This window comes from Tauraco erythrolophus, chromosome 3, assembly GCF_009769465.1.
Source record: "Tauraco erythrolophus isolate bTauEry1 chromosome 3, bTauEry1.pri, whole genome shotgun sequence".
NCBI lineage: Eukaryota > Metazoa > Chordata > Aves > Musophagiformes > Musophagidae > Tauraco > Tauraco erythrolophus.
In genome coordinates, this window is record NC_141467.1 from 105,184,527 (window position 1) to 105,199,457 (window position 14,931).

A 14,931-nucleotide genomic window follows, 5' to 3' on the forward strand; every position below is an offset into this window, starting at 1 on the left:
TGGCATCCTGGGGTGTATTAGAAGGGGTGTGGTGAGTAGGTCGAGAGAGGTTCTCCTCCCCCTCTACTCTGCCCAGGTGAGACCGTATCTGGAATATTGTGTCCATTTGTGGGCCCCTGAGTTCAAGAAGCACAAGGAACTGCTTGGGAGAGTCCAGTGCAGGGCCACAAAGATGATTAAGGGTGTGGAGCATCTCCCTTATGAGGAACGGCAGAGGGAGCTGGGTCTCTTTAGCTTGGAGAAGAGGAGACTGAGGGGGACCTCATTAATGTTTAGAAATATGGAAAGGGCTGGAATCCCCCCTGTGCTGCTCTGTGGTGATGGTGGTGGTGTTGGTGGGGACATAGGTCCTAAGAGAGGTTTTGTAGTCCCTTTTTGACCCAGTGTGATGGGTGCAAGCCCTGGCTTTGTAGTTGATGAGGTTGAGAGAGCCTTGGGAAAAGAAAGGAAGAGAACACATCACATGCTGGAATGCAGGATAACTTTATTGAGGCAAAAGAGTGAATAGGCAGGAGCGTCAGGTGGAAGGGATCCGATTTGAGGTGCGAGTAAGGCGACCATCAGCGGAGGTCTCTCCCTTCCTTCCTGGAAGAGATGGCACCCTGCAGGTCCCTGGAGGTCTTTGTCTCTTGAGACGGTGTTTGCTGCAGAGAGTAGTGGACATAGGAGAAGGGTCGATGCAAAAGAGGAAGCAGGAGAAGAAGAGGAGGTACATGGGCCATGTTTGCAAGCATCCTGGGCTGGGACCTTCCCTGCTTGCTGTGTTCTATGAGACGATGAGCCGTGGATGGTGAGCCCATGTGACAGCAATGGCTGGAGGCGCATCCTCAATCGATGCTGTAGCTACCAGGGTGTGGGTGGTTGGTATGAGGGGTGGTGTCAGGGGCTCTTAGCAGGGGTAGCAGCCCCATCTGCCGCCGTAGCAGCCCAGGCCTCCTAAGCCGTAGCCATAGCCATAGCCAAAGCCACCAGAGGACACGGGCACTCCCTGGGCGCTGAGGACGTTGCCCACGGCAGCGGATGAGGAGGATCCGACGGCGGTGCTCTGGGGGAAGGAGCTGAGGATGGGTCCTGGCAGGGTGACCACCACGGTGGAAGGCTGGATGACGACGCGGGAGTCCTCGCACTGCCTGACACAGGGCTCATTGCAGCTGTTAGCCAGCGGGGTGGGTCCGCAGGGGCGGCAGATATCGTTGCAGGCCATGGCCGTGGTGTGGAGGGGCCCTGGAAGAGAGGGTGCTGAGGAAGGGGAGGGACGTGGGATGCCCGGGGAAGTGTTGCTGGAGTACAAGGGAGTGAGGAGTTCTGGTGTGGGGCTGTGGGGATCATGGCAGTGGGGAGGGATGTGGCTGCTGAGGGTGAGGGCAGAGTGTGCTGGAAGAGAGAGGGCAGGTGGGGCAGAAGAAGAAGGGGAAGGGGATTCAGGCTCACCTTGCTGACGGCGGAGGAGAAGGCGTCAGGAGAAGTGTGTGAGGGAGAGAGGTGCTGGGCCGGCTTTTATGCCGGTCTCCGAGCGCCCGAGGGCACGAGACAGCCTTTGCTCATGATGGCGTTCTGCAGCAAGCTGCTGTCCCATGCCACAGCTATGCAAGTCATGAGGTGGGGGGTGTTTTCCTTCCCGCTACGCTCCCTTTTCATGTCCTGCTCTTGAAGACTTGTCCTTCTGACCCTGGTGGCAGCTATTCAGTGGGAGTAGGGATTTGGGAAGATTTGCATGGATGATGCGTGTCTGGGCATTCGGGAGACGCGTCCAAAGTGTCTGAGAGATGGGGTGTCATCAGTGAGGTCAACCCGCACCAGCCGTGTTTTGTGGTTTGCGGGTGTGTTATGAAGAGGAACTCCATTTCCTGGCAGCCCTGGGAGGCTGGTCTGGGCTTTGGAGGTGTGCCGGGTGTGTGGAGCTGCCCCTTCCATCGCATTTGGTCCCTCTGTGCCTTGTTCCAAGGTCACTAAGCCTGTCTTTGGCCTTGCATGTCATGTTGGGTGTTCCTGGTGTCTTGGTGCCCCTCTGGTTTTTTTACTCAGAGTGTGGTGATTCACTCGAACACGTTGCCCAGAGATGCTGTGGCTGCCCCATCCCTGGAAGTGTTCAAGGCAAGTTGGATGGGGCTTTGAGCAACCTGGTGTAATGGCAGGTTTTCCTTGCCCATGGCAGGGGGCGTTGGAATTAGATGATCTTTGAGGTCCCTTCCAACTCTAACCATTCTATGATTCTATGACCCAGTGGAAAGGGGGCTGCCTCTTTCGACTTGTGCCATCTCAGGGCTGTCCCTGAGGTTGAAAGCGCAGGCAGGCAGAGGAGGGTTGCTGGCGAGAGAAGAATGTTGTCCTGGCAGCCCTAGTTGAGAGCTCGCAAAACTTGGCACGTGGGGAGTCTGGCCTGCTCTCCAAAGGGTTGTGTTGGCTCCTCCGTACCACTCCCCTTAGGTGGAGCCAGCACATTTTCAGCCTGGTCTCTGGTACGATGTGTCCAAAGAAGAGCAACGAAGCTGGTGAAGGACCTAGAGAACAAGAATTATGAAGAGTATTGATGGTAGTGGTGGTATTGACTTTATGGAAGAAGACGGCTGAGAGGGGACCTTATCAGTCTCTGCAACTGCCTGAAAGGAGCTGGTACTGAGGTGGTTGTCAGTCTGTTCTCCCAAGTAACAGATGATAGGAGAAGAGGAAATGGCCTCAAGTCTGGCAAGGAGAAGTTTCGGTTGTATATTATGCAAAATTTCATCGCCAAAAGCGTTGTGAATCACTGGCTGAGGCTGCCAGGGAAATGGTTTGGTCACCATCCTGGGAGGTATTTAAAAGGCGTTTAGACGTGTTGCTTTGGGACATGGTTTAGTGTTGGAATTGGTGGTGTTGGGTTAACGGTTGGACTTGAGGATCTTAAGGGTCTTTTCCAACCTCAATGATTCGCAATGCTTGTATATGATAGAATCATAGAATGTTTTGGGTTAGAAGGAACATTCGAGATGATCTAGTTCCAGCCTCCTGCCATGGGCAAGGACACTTTCCACTAGGTCAGGTTGCTCAAAGCCTCCTCCAGCCTGGCCTCAAACACTTCCAGGGATAGCGCATCCATAACTTTTGTGGGGACCCTGTTCCTGTGGTTCACCATCTTCATTGTAAAAAATTTTTCCTTATACCTAACTTAAATCTCCCGTCTTTCAGTTTCAAGCCATTGCCCCTTGTCCTGTCACTACAGGACCTTGTGAAACGTCCCTCTCCAGGTTCCTTGGAGGCCCCCTTTAGTTACTGGAAGGCTGCTAGAAGGTGTCCCCAGAGACTTCTGTTCTCCAGGCTGAACAACCCCAACTCTCAGCCTGTCTTCATAGGGGAGGTGCTCCATCCCTCTCATCATCTTTGTATGCCTCCTCTGGACCCACTCCAACAGCTCCATGTCCTTCTGGTACTGGGTACCCCAGAGCTGAACTCAATACTCCACATGGGGTTTCACAAGAGCAGAGTAGAGTAGAGCAGAGGGGCAGAATCACCTGCCTTGGCTTTGTGGGCTACCAGCGCATATTGGTGACACCTGTTGAGCTTCTCATCAACCAACACCCCCAAGTCCTTCTCTTCAGGGCTGCTCTCAGTCCATTTCCCACCCAACCTGTACTTGTGCTTGGGATTGCCCCAAGCCTTAAAGGGCAAGAAAGATCCTACCTCTCGTATCTTGCCGAGAATCAAGATGGAGAATCTGGGAAAGTAGAGGCTGGTGAGCCTGACCTCATTTGCAGGGAAGGTGATGGAGGCAAGCCTCCCGGAAAGCACTGCCAAACCCAGGAAGGCCAAGAAGGTGATGGTGATTCTTTGACATAAATTTACGAAGGGAAACTCATGCTTGACGGAGTTCCACGTCTCGCACATTAAAGCAACTGGGTGTTGGATGAGCGAAGATGCGTGGCTGTTGTTGAGCTGTACTTGAAGGAAGCTTTTGTCACCGTCTCCCATTAAATGCGCCAGGAGAAGCTGAGAAAGTGTGGGATGTGTAAGTGGACAGTGAGGTGGACCATCAAGTGTCTGAAGAGCTGGGCCCAGAGATTTGTGATCAGTAGCAGGACCAGAATCCACGGTCCCAAGTGCAAAGAGATGGAATTCCATGGGCAAAGGCAGCAAACCTTTTTCCGTGTGAAGGTGGTCAAAGAGGGGAAGAGGTGGTGGAGTCTCCATCCTTGGAGACAGTGAAAACCCAAGTGGCCCAGCTTGAGCAGAGGGGTTGAAGCACATGTTCTCCAGAGTTCCTGCTGAACTAAATGATTCTGTGATTGTGCTTGCTGGAAGGGCCACAGAGTCATGCTGGGAAGAGAGTTAGTCAAGTGTGTGCTGGCGCAGAGAGGTCTGGTCAGAGACGCGTGCAGGGGAGCATTGTCATGTGGAAGTGTTTGTCAGAGCCAGTGATGGTCTTGTGTCAAATTCTGGAAGCCCCGCTGGAACTGGTCTGTGTATTTGATGTGAGTGGTGGTGACCTCTTTCCTAGGAGAGGTCTTGTGGCTCATTTCCACCCAGCCTGATGGCCTGTGTAGCTGTGGCTTTGTGCTGAGTGAGGTTGGGAGAGCCTTGGGAAAAAAAAAGGAAGAGGAGACGTCACATGCTGGAATGCAGGATAATTTATTGAGATCGAAAAGAGTGAGAAGTCAGAAGTGCCAAGTAGAAGAGAGTCAGTCTGAGGTGCAAGGAAGGCGACCATCAGCCAAAGTCCCTTTGCTTGCTGTAGCTTTTGCCAGAGCACTGAGGTCTTCCTGCCCTGCAGCCACGTGGAGGTCCCTTGATGATGTTTGGCTTGCGAGAAGGTGGTTGGAGCGGAGAGTGGTGGCCATAGCAGAAGGGGTGATGCAAAGGAGGAATTGGGAGAAGAGCGAGAGTTACATGGGCCAAGTTCCCAGGCAGCGCAGGCTGACTCCTTCCCTGCGTGCTTGCTTGGTGCCTTGAGAGGAGGAGGTCTGGACTGCAAGCCCATGTGCCAGGAACGGGCTGGAGGTGTGTGTCCTCCATCTGTAGCATGGCTTCCAGGGTGTGGCTGCTTACTGTAGGAGAGATGGTGTTGGCCCTTAGCAGGGGTAGCAGCCCCATCTGCCCCCGTAGCAGCCCAGGCCTCCTAAGCCGTAGCCATAGCCATAGCCAAAGCCCCCAGAGGACACGGGCACTCCCTGGGCGCTGAGGACGTTGCCCACGGCAGCGGATGAGGAGGATCCGACGGCGGTGCTCTGGGGGAAGGAGCTGAGGATGGGTCCTGGCAGGGTGACCACCACGGTGGAAGGCTGGATGACGACACGGGAGTCCTCGCACTGCCTGACACAGGGCTCGTTGCAGCTGTTAGCCAGCGGGGTGGGTCCGCAGGGGCGGCAGGTATCGTTGCAGGCCATGGCCGTGGTGTGGAGGGGCCCTGGAAGAGAGGGTGCTGAGGAAGCGGAGGGCATGGAGATGCCAGGGACAGTGTTTGAGGAGTACAAGGGAGTGAGAAGATCTATTGTGGGGGTGTGAGGATCATGGTGGTGGGGAGGAATGTGGCTGCTGAGGGTGAGGGAGGAGCGTGCTGGAAGAGAGAGTCCAGGTGGGAATGGAGAAGGCGTGGAAGGGGGTTTCAGGCTCACCTTGCTGACGGCGGAGGAGAAGGCGTCAGGAGAAGTGTGTGAAGGACAGAGGTGCTGGGCCGGCTTTTATGCTGCTAACCCAGGGGCGGGACAGCCTTTGCACATGGCAGCATCTTGCAGGAAGCAGCTGTTGGGTGCCACAGCCATGCCAGCAATGAGGTGGGGTGTGTTTCCCACACCGCAATTCTCCAATTTCATGTCCTCCTTCTGACAACCTGTCCACTTGACCCTGGCGGCAACTTTGAAGTGTGAGTATTAGAGGGAAAAGGCTCCGTGTTGATGGCGCGTGTCAGCGTGGGTAGAAGATGCGACCAAAGCGTAGGAGAGGTGGGGCGTCGTGAGTGAGGTCATGCTGTGGTACTGGTGTGCTGTGGTTTGCGGGTGTGTTGTGACTGGTCTGGCCTTTGGAAGTTTACCGAGTGTGAGGTGCTGCCCCTTCCATTGCCTGCAGCCCCTCCCCACCTCGCTCCAGCTCGCTCAGCCCGTCGATAGTCCTGGCCTTTCACGTTGGGTGTGCTCTGTGGGTGTCCTGGTGCCCCACTTGCTTGTGAGGTTTTATCTGGGAGAGAAGAGGCTGCCTGGTGGGGCTTGCGCTGCCTTTGGGCAGTCCCTGGGGTTGACAGTGCGGGCAGGCAGAGGAGAGCTGTTCGCAAGAGATGAACTTTGTCCTGTGAGCCCTAGCCGAGAGCTCGCAAGGCCTGCGATGTTGGGTGCCGTGTCAGATCTGTAAAGACTTTGTGTCGGCCCCTCGTAGCTCTTCACTTCACTGAGGCCATCACGTGTACAGCCTGGGCTCTGGCGTGACACAGTGCCCTATGTGCATCACCTTTCAAGGGCAGGTGATTTTCTGGAGAGCTCATGAGTGTGGTGGGAGGCAGAAGGCAAGTGGGAGCAGCAGGGAGCTGTTCTGAGCCAGGGCCTTTGGGGACTTTACTTAAGGTGAGGGCGGAGGGGTGAGGCCGCTTCTCTGCACAGTGTGTGATGGGCGAAAGAAGATGTGGAGATTTCAGAGGATCTTGGAGATGAACACGGTGCGCGGGGCTGCAGAGTCGAGGCCCAGCTGGTGGTGCTGGATGCATGCTGAAAGATCTACAAAGAGCAAGACCTTCCCCAATTCAGCCAGGATGATTCTTTTGCAGGCTGTTTGTCAGGTGATCAGTGCTCGTTGCTGAAGATAGATGAGGGGAGGAAGGAAGGAGTGCTTTGGGACTGCGTGTACGGAAGTCCACGGGGCCTTATCGGTTGTAGCCATGAATGCTGTGGAAGTTGTCTGATGTCCTTGGGAGGCCAGTCTCCAGGATCTTGTGAAGGTCACAGTGCATGGAAGTGGGTTCTGATGACTGGAAGAGAGCTCCTAGCCTTCCTACTTTGAAGAACATCAGGACGGATAATCTTGGAAACCAGAGGTCGCCAAGCCTGACTTTGTTTCTGAGAAAGTTTATGGTGCAAGTCATCCACGAATGCACTGCCAAGCCCATGAAGGACAAGGAAATGATTGTTGTCATCAGTGTAAATTTAGGAAGTGGAAACCATGCTTGACGCACCTCTGTGTCTTCTACATTGAAGTGACTGTCTTTGTGGAAAAAGAGAGAGCAGTGGCTCATGTTTACCTCAACTTTCTAGTAAAGCCTTTGATGTTTTCTCTCCTTGCTTGCTCCTAGACAAGCTGAGAAAATATGGGTTGTGTAAGTGGACAGTGAGGTGGACTGCATAGTTGTTGAAGGGCTGGGTCCAGAAGCTTGTGACGAGTGGCCCTAAGACCAGTTGGAAGCAAGCCTCAAGTGCTGTAGCCCAGGACTGTGATCTGTGGGGCCCACACTGTTGAACCTCCTTGTCAATGACGTGGGCAGTGGGCCGGAGTGCCCCCCAGCAAGTTGGCAGGTGATGCAAAATCTGGAGCGGTGGCTGAGGCACCAGGTGGTTGTGCCACCATTGAGAGGGAGCTGGAGAGGTTGGAGAAGCGGTCAGAGAGGAATCAACAGAAGCTCAAGAGGGGGAAATGCAAAGTCCTGTATCTGGGGAGGAATAGCACTGAGCAACAGGACATGATGGGGGCCTGCAGCATTGCTAAACATGACCTTGTGGTGCTGGTGGAGAAGAAGCTTGTGACGAGTCAGCAATGCACCCTTTTGACGGCAAAAGACGTCAAAATTCCCCAGGGCAGCGTAGATAAAAGCCATGCCAGCAGGTCGAGGGAGGTGATCTTGCTCTCTCTGCAGCGCTGAGTATGAGCCATGTGGAGTCCTGTGTCCAGTTGAGGGCTCCCCAGTGGAAGGAGGGCGTGGACTTTGTGGGGTGAGTCAAATAGAAGACAACCAAGATTGTGAGGGAGCTGGGGCATCGTACCCATGAGGAGAGGCTTAGAGTGCTGGGAGGTTTTTGAGCCAGGAGGGAAGACCACACAGGGGAGATGTCAACGATGGGTCTAAATCCCAGATGGGAGGGAATGAAGACAGGAGAGTCAGACTCTTCTCATCTGTGCCCATGGACAGGGCAATGGTGAATGGAAAAAGCTGAAAAGCCGTGGAAGAGAAGGCAAGCCTTTTTCAGTGTGAGTGTGGCCAAATAATGGAACCAGTGGTGCTGGGAGGTGTTGGAGTCTCCATTTTTGGAGGTCCTGAAAGTGTGATGGGCCATGGTCATGGACAGCCTACTTATGCTGACTCTACTTGAGGAGGTTGGGTTGGACGAGATGCATCACCAGACATTCCTTGTGCTCTGGCTGATTCTGTTTTCTGTCATTCTGCATGCTGTGATGGTCAGAGAGTCGTGCTGGAGAAAAGAGTGGGTGAACTGGGTGTTACCATGGGGAGGTTGTGTCAGAGGCATGAGAGGAAGTGCATTAGCACTGACTTTGTGTGTCAAGTGAAGGGCTTGTGTCACGGGCTGGAATCCCCCCTGTGCTGCTCTGTGGTGATGGTGGTGGTGTTGGTGGGGACATATGTCCTAAGAGAGGTTTTGTAGTCCCTTTTTGACCCAGTGTGATGGGTGCAAGCCCTGGCTTTGTAGTTGATGAGGTTGAGAGAGCCTTGGGAAAAGAAAGGAAGAGGAGGCATCACATGCTGGAATGCAGGATAAGTTTATTGAGGCAAAAGAGTGAATAGGCAGGAGCGTCAGGTGGAAGGGATCCGATTTGAGGTGCGAGTAAGGCGACCATCAGCGGAGGTCCCTTCTGTGAACTAGATCTTGTCAGAGCACCGACGCCTTCCTTCCTGGGAGTGAGAGTGGCACCCTGGAGGTCCCTGGAGGTCTTTGTCTCTTGAGACGGTGTTTGCAGCAGAGAGTAGTGGACATAGCAGAAGGGTTGATGCAAAAGAGGTAGTGGGAGAAAAAGAGGAGGTACATGGGCCATGTTTGCAAGCATCCTGGGCTGGCCCCTTTCCTGCTTGCTGTGATCTGTGAGAGCAGAAGCCATGGAGGGTGAGCCCATGTTACAGCAATGGCCTGGAGGTGCATCCTCATCCGTACTGTGGCCTCCAGCATCTGTTTTTTTGGTATCAGGGTGGTGGCAATGGCTCTTAGCAGGGGTAGCAGCCCCATCTGCCCCCATAGCAGCCCAGGCCTCCTAAGCCGTAGCCATATCCGTAGCCAAAGCCCCCAGAGGACACGGGCACTCCCTGGGCGCTGAGGACGTTGCCCACGGCAGCGGATGAGGAGGATCCGACGGCGGTGCTCTGGGGGAAGGAGCTGAGGATGGGTCCTGGCAGGGTGACCAGCACGGTGGAAGGCTGGATGACGACGCGGGAGTCCTCGCACTGCCTGACACAGGGCTCGTTGCAGCTGTTAGCCAGCGGGGTGGGTCCGCAGGGGCGGCAGATATCGTTGCAGGCCATGGCCGTGGTGTGGAGGGGCCCTGGAAGAGAGGGTGCTGAGGAAGCGGAGGGACGTGGAGGTGCGAGGGGTGGTGATGCAGGAGGGCGAGGGAGTGGGGAGGCTGGTGAGGGGCTGTGGGGAGCGTGATGGTGGGGGGGTGTCAGGGGTGCTGAGGGTGAGGTCAGAGCGTGGTAGAAGAGACAGGGCAGGTGGGGCAGAAGAAGAAGGAGAAGGGGGTTCAGGCTCACCTTGTTGATGGTGGAGGAGAAGGCGTCAGGAGAAGTGTGTGAGGGAGAGAGGCGCTGGTCCGGCTTTTATGCCGGTCTCCGAGCGCCCGAGGGCACGAGACAGCCTTTGCTCATGATGGCGTTCTGCAGCAAGCTGCTGTCCCATGCCACAGCTATGCAAGTCATGAGCTGGGGGGTGTTTTCCTTCCCGCTACGCTCCCTTTTCATGTCCTGCTCTTGAAGACTTGTCCTTCTGACCCTGGTGGCAGCTATTAAGTGGGAGTAGGGATTTGGGAAGATTTGCATGGATGATGCGTGTCTGGGCATTCGGGAGACGTGTCCAAAGTGTCTGAGAGATGGGGTGTCATCAGTGAGGTCAACCCGCAATAGCCATGTGGTGTGGTTTGCGGGTGTGTTGTGAAGAGGAACTCCATTTCCTGGCAGCCCTGGAAGGCTGGTTCTGGGCTTTGGAGGTGTGCCGGGTGTGTGGAGCTGCCCCTTCCATCGCATTTGGTCCCTCTGTGCCTTGTTCCAAGGTCACTAAGCCTGTCTTTGGCCTTGCATGTCATGTTGGGTGTTCCTGGTGTCTTGGTGCCCCTCTGTTTTTTTTACTCAGAGTGTGGTGATTCACTCGAACACGTTGCCCAGAGATGCTGTGGCTGCCCCATCCCTGGAAGTGTTCAAGGCCAGGTTGGATGGGGCTTTGAGCAACCTGGTGTAATGGCAGGTTTTCCTTGCCCATGGCAGGGGGCGTTGGAATTAGATGATCTTTGAGGTCCCTTCCAACTCTAACCATTCTATGATTCTATGACCCAGTGGAAAGGGGGCTACCTCTTTCGACTTGTGCCATCTCAGGGCTGTCCCTGAGGTTGAAAGCGCAGGCAGGCAGAGGAGGGTTGCTGGCGAGAGAAGAATGTTGTCCTGGCAGCCCTAGTTGAGAGCTCGCAAAACTTGGCACGTGGGGAGTCTGGCCTGCTCTCCGAAGGGTTGTGTTGGCTCCTCCGTACCACTCCCCTTAGGTGGAGCCAGCACATTTTCAGCCTGGTCTCTGGTACGATGTGTCCAAAGAAGAGCAACGAAGCTGGTGAAGGACCTAGAGAACAAGAATTATGAAGAGTATTGATGGTAGTGGTGGTATTGACTTTATGGAAGAAGACGGCTGAGAGGGGACCTTATCAGTCTCTGCAACTGCCTGAAAGGAGCTGGTACTGAGGTGGTTGTCAGTCTGTTCTCCCAAGTAACAGATGATAGGAGAAGAGGAAACGGCCTCAAGTCTGGCAAGGAGAAATTTCGGTTGTATATTATGCAAAATTTCATCGCCAAAAGCGTTGTGAATCACTGGCAGAGGCTGCCAGGGAAGTGTTTTGGTCACCATCCTGGGAGGTATTTAAAAGGCGTTTAGACATGTTGCTTTGGGACATGGTTTAGTGTTGGAATTGGTGGTGTTGGGTTAACGGTTGGACTTGAGGATCTTAAGGGTCTTTTCCAACCTCAATGACTCGCAATGCTTGTATATGATAGAATCATAGAATGTTTTGGGTTAGAAGGAACATTCGAGATGATCTAGTTCCAGCCTCCTGCCATGGGCAAGGACACTTTCCACTAGGTCAGGTTGCTCAAAGCCTCCTCCAGCCTGGCCTCAAACACTTCCAGGGATAGCGCATCCATAACGTTTGTGGGGAACCTGTTCCTGTGGTTCACCATCTTCATTGTAAAAAATTTTTCCTTGTACCTAATCTAAATCTCCCGTCTTTCAGTTTCAAGCCATTGCCCCTTTTCCTGTCACTACAGGACCTTGTGAAACGTCCCTCTCTAGTTCCTTGGAGGCCCCCTTTAGTTACTGGAAGGTTGCTAGAAGGTGTCCCCAGAGACTTCTGTTCTCCAGGCTGAACAACCCCAACTCTCAGCCTGTCTTCATAGGGGTGGTGCTCCATCCGTCTCATCATCTTTGTATGCCTCCTCTGGACCCACTCCAACAGCTCCATGTCCTTCTGGTACTGGGTACCCCAGAGCTGAACTCAATACTCCACATGGGGTTTCACAAGAGCAGAGTAGAGTAGAGTAGAGGGGCAGAATCACCTGCCTTGGGTTTGTGGGCTACCAGCGCATATTGGTGACTCCTGTTGAGCTTCTCATCAACCAACACCCCCAAGTCCTTCTCTTCAGGGCTGCTCTCAGTCCATTTCCCACCCAACCTGTACTTGTGCTTGGGATTGCCCCAAGCCTTAAAGGGCAAGAAAGATCCTACCTCTCGTATCTTGCCGAGAATCAAGATGGAGAATCTGGGAAAGTAGAGGCTGGTGAGCCTGACCTCATTTGCAGGGAAGGTGATGGAGGCAAGCCTCCCGGAAAGCACTGCCAAACCCAGGAAGGCCAAGAAGGTGATGGTGATTCTTTGACATAAATTTACGAAGGGAAACTCATGCTTGACGGAGTTCCACGTCTCGCACATTAAAGCAACTGGGTGTTGGATGAGCGAAGATGCGTGGCTGTTGTTGAGCTGTACTTGAAGGAAGCTTTTGTCACCGTCTCCCATTAAATGCGCCAGGAGAAGCTGAGAAAGTGTGGGATGTGTAAGTGGACAGTGAGGTGGACCATCAAGTGTCTGAAGAGCTGGGCCCAGAGATTTGTGATCAGTAGCAGGACCAGAATCCACGGTCCCAAGTGCAAAGAGATGGAATTCCATGGGCAAAGGCAGCAAACCTTTTTCCGTGTGAAGGTGGTCAAAGAGGGGAAGAGGTGGTGGAGTCTCCATCCTTGGAGACAGTGAAAACCCAAGTGGCCCAGCTTGAGCAGAGGGGTTGAAGCACATGTTCTCCAGAGTTCCTGCTGAACTAAATGATTCTGTGATTGTGCTTGCTGGAAGGGCCACAGAGTCATGCTGGGAAGAGAGTTAGTCAAGTGTGTGCTGGCGCAGAGAGGTCTGGTCAGAGACGCGTGCAGGGGAGCATTGTCATGTGGAAGTGTTTGTCAGAGCCAGTGATGGTCTTGTGTCAAATTCTGGAAGCCCCGCTGGAACTGGTCTGTGTATTTGATGTGAGTGGTGGTGACCTCTTTCCTAGGAGAGGTCTTGTGGCTCATTTCCACCCAGCCTGATGGCCTGTGTAGCTGTGGCTTTGTGCTGAGTGAGGTTGGGAGAGCCTTGGGAAAAAAAAAGGAAGAGGAGACGTCACATGCTGGAATGCAGGATAATTTATTGAGATCGAAAAGAGTGAGAAGTCAGAAGTGCCAAGTAGAAGGGAGTCAGTCTGAGGTGCAAGGAAGGCGACCATCAGCCAAAGTCCCTTTGCTTGCTGTAGCTTTTGCCAGAGCACTGAGGTCTTACTGCCCTGTTGTGGAAGCAGCCCCATGGAGGTCTGCAAGCCCATGTGCCAGGAACGGGCTGGAGGTGTGTGTCCTCCATCTGTAGCATGGCTTCCAGGATGTGGCTGCTTACTGTAGGAGAGATGGTGTTGGCCCTTAGCAGGGGTAGCAGCCCCATCTGCCCCCGTAGCAGCCCAGGCCTCCTAAGCCATAGCCATAGCCATAGCCGAAGCCCCCAGAGGACACGGGCACTCCCTGGGCGCTGAGGACGTTGCCCACGGCAGCGGATGAGGAGGATCCGACGGCGGTGCTCTGGGGGAAGGAGCTGAGGATGGGTCCTGGCAGGGTGACCAGCACGGTGGAAGGCTGGATGACGACGCGGGAGTCCTCGCACTGCCTGACACAGGGCTCGTTGCAGCTGTTAGCCAGCGGGGTGGGTCCGCAGGGGCGGCAGATATCGTTGCAGGCCATGGCCGTGGTGTGGAGGGGCCCTGGAAGAGAGGGTGCTGAGGAAGCGGAGGGACGTGGGATGCCCGGGGAAGTGTTGCTGGAGTACAAGGGAGTGAGGAGTTCTGGTGTGGGGCTGTGGGGATCATGGCAGTGGGGAGGGATGTGGCTGCTGAGGGTGAGGGCAGAGTGTGCTGGAAGAGAGAGGGCAGGTGGGGCAGAAGAAGAAGGAGAAGGGGGTTCAGGCTCACCTTGTTGATGGCGAAGCAGAAGGCGTCAGGATAAGTGTGTGAGGGAGAGAGGCGTGGGCCGGCTTTTATGCCGGTCTCCGAACGCCCGAGGGCACGAGACAGCCTTTGCTCATGATGGCGTTCTGCAGCAAGCTGCTGTCCCATGCCACAGCTATGCAAGTCATGAGGTGGGGGGTGTTTTCCTTCCCGCTACGCTCCCTTTTCATGTCCTGCTCTTGAAGACTTGTCCTTCTGACCCTGGTGGCAGCTATTAAGTGGGAGTAGGGATTTGGGAAGATTTGCATGGATGATGCGTGTCTGGGCATTCGGGAGACGTGTCCAAAGTGTCTGAGAGATGGGGTGTCATCAGTGAGGTCAACCAGCAATAGCCATGTGGTGTGGTTTGCGGGTGTGTTGTGAAGAGGAACTCCATTTCCTGGCAGCCCTGGGAGGCTGGTTCTGGGCTTTGGAGGTGTGCCGGGTGTGTGGAGCTGCCCCTTCCATCGCATTTGGTCCCTCTGTGCCTTGTTCCAAGGTCACTAAGCCTGTCTTTGGCCTTGCATGTCATGTTGGGTGTTCCTGGTGTCTTGGTGCCCCTCTGTTTTTTTTACTCAGAGTGTGGTGATTCACTCGAACACGTTGCCCAGAGATGCTGTGGCTGCCCCATCCCTGGAAGTGTTTAAGGCCAAGTTGGATGGGGCTTTGAGCAACCTGGTGTAATGGCGGGTTTTCCTTGCCCATGGCAGGGGGGGTTGGAATTAGATGATCTTTGAGGTCCCTTCCAACTCTAACCATTCTATGATTCTATGACCCAGTGGAAAGGGGGCTGCCTCTTTCGACTTGTGCCATCTCAGGGCTGTCCCTGAGGTTGAAAGTGCAGGCAGGCAGAGGAGGGTTACTGGCGAGAGAAGAACGTTGTCCTGGCAGCCCTAGTTGAGAGCTCGCAAAACTTGGCACGTGGGGAGTCTGGCCTGCTCTCCAAAGGGTTGTGTTGGCTCCTCCGTACCACTCCCCTTAGGTGGAGCCAGCACATTTTCAGCCTGGTCTCTGGTACGATGTGTCCAAAGAAGAGCAACGAAGCTGGTGAAGGACCTAGAGAACAAGAATTATGAAGAGTATTGATGGTAGTGGTGGTATTGACTTTATGGAAGAAGACGGCTGAGAGAGGACCTTATCACTCTCTACATCCACCTGAAAGGAGCTGGTAAAGAGGTGGGTGTCAGTCTGTTCTCCCAAGTAACAGATGATAGGAGAAGAGGAAACGGCCTCAAGTCTGGCAAGGAGAAATTTCGGTTGTATATTATGCAAAATTTCATCGCCAAAAGC

At 54.3% G+C, this 14,931-nt stretch overlaps 4 pseudogenes; all 4 read right to left on the reverse strand.

Moving 5' to 3' along the window:
* Positions 1–889: 889 nt before the first annotated feature.
* On the reverse strand, positions 890–1,204 carry LOC147529089 (feather keratin pseudogene; annotated as a pseudogene).
* A 3,838-nt stretch (positions 1,205–5,042) lies between these two features.
* On the reverse strand, positions 5,043–5,357 carry LOC147529090 (feather keratin pseudogene; annotated as a pseudogene).
* A 3,746-nt stretch (positions 5,358–9,103) lies between these two features.
* LOC147529091 (feather keratin pseudogene) lies at positions 9,104–9,418 on the reverse strand (annotated as a pseudogene).
* Positions 9,419–13,084: 3,666 nt separating this feature from the next.
* On the reverse strand, positions 13,085–13,399 carry LOC147529092 (feather keratin pseudogene; annotated as a pseudogene).
* Between the last annotated feature and the right edge of the window lie 1,532 nt (positions 13,400–14,931).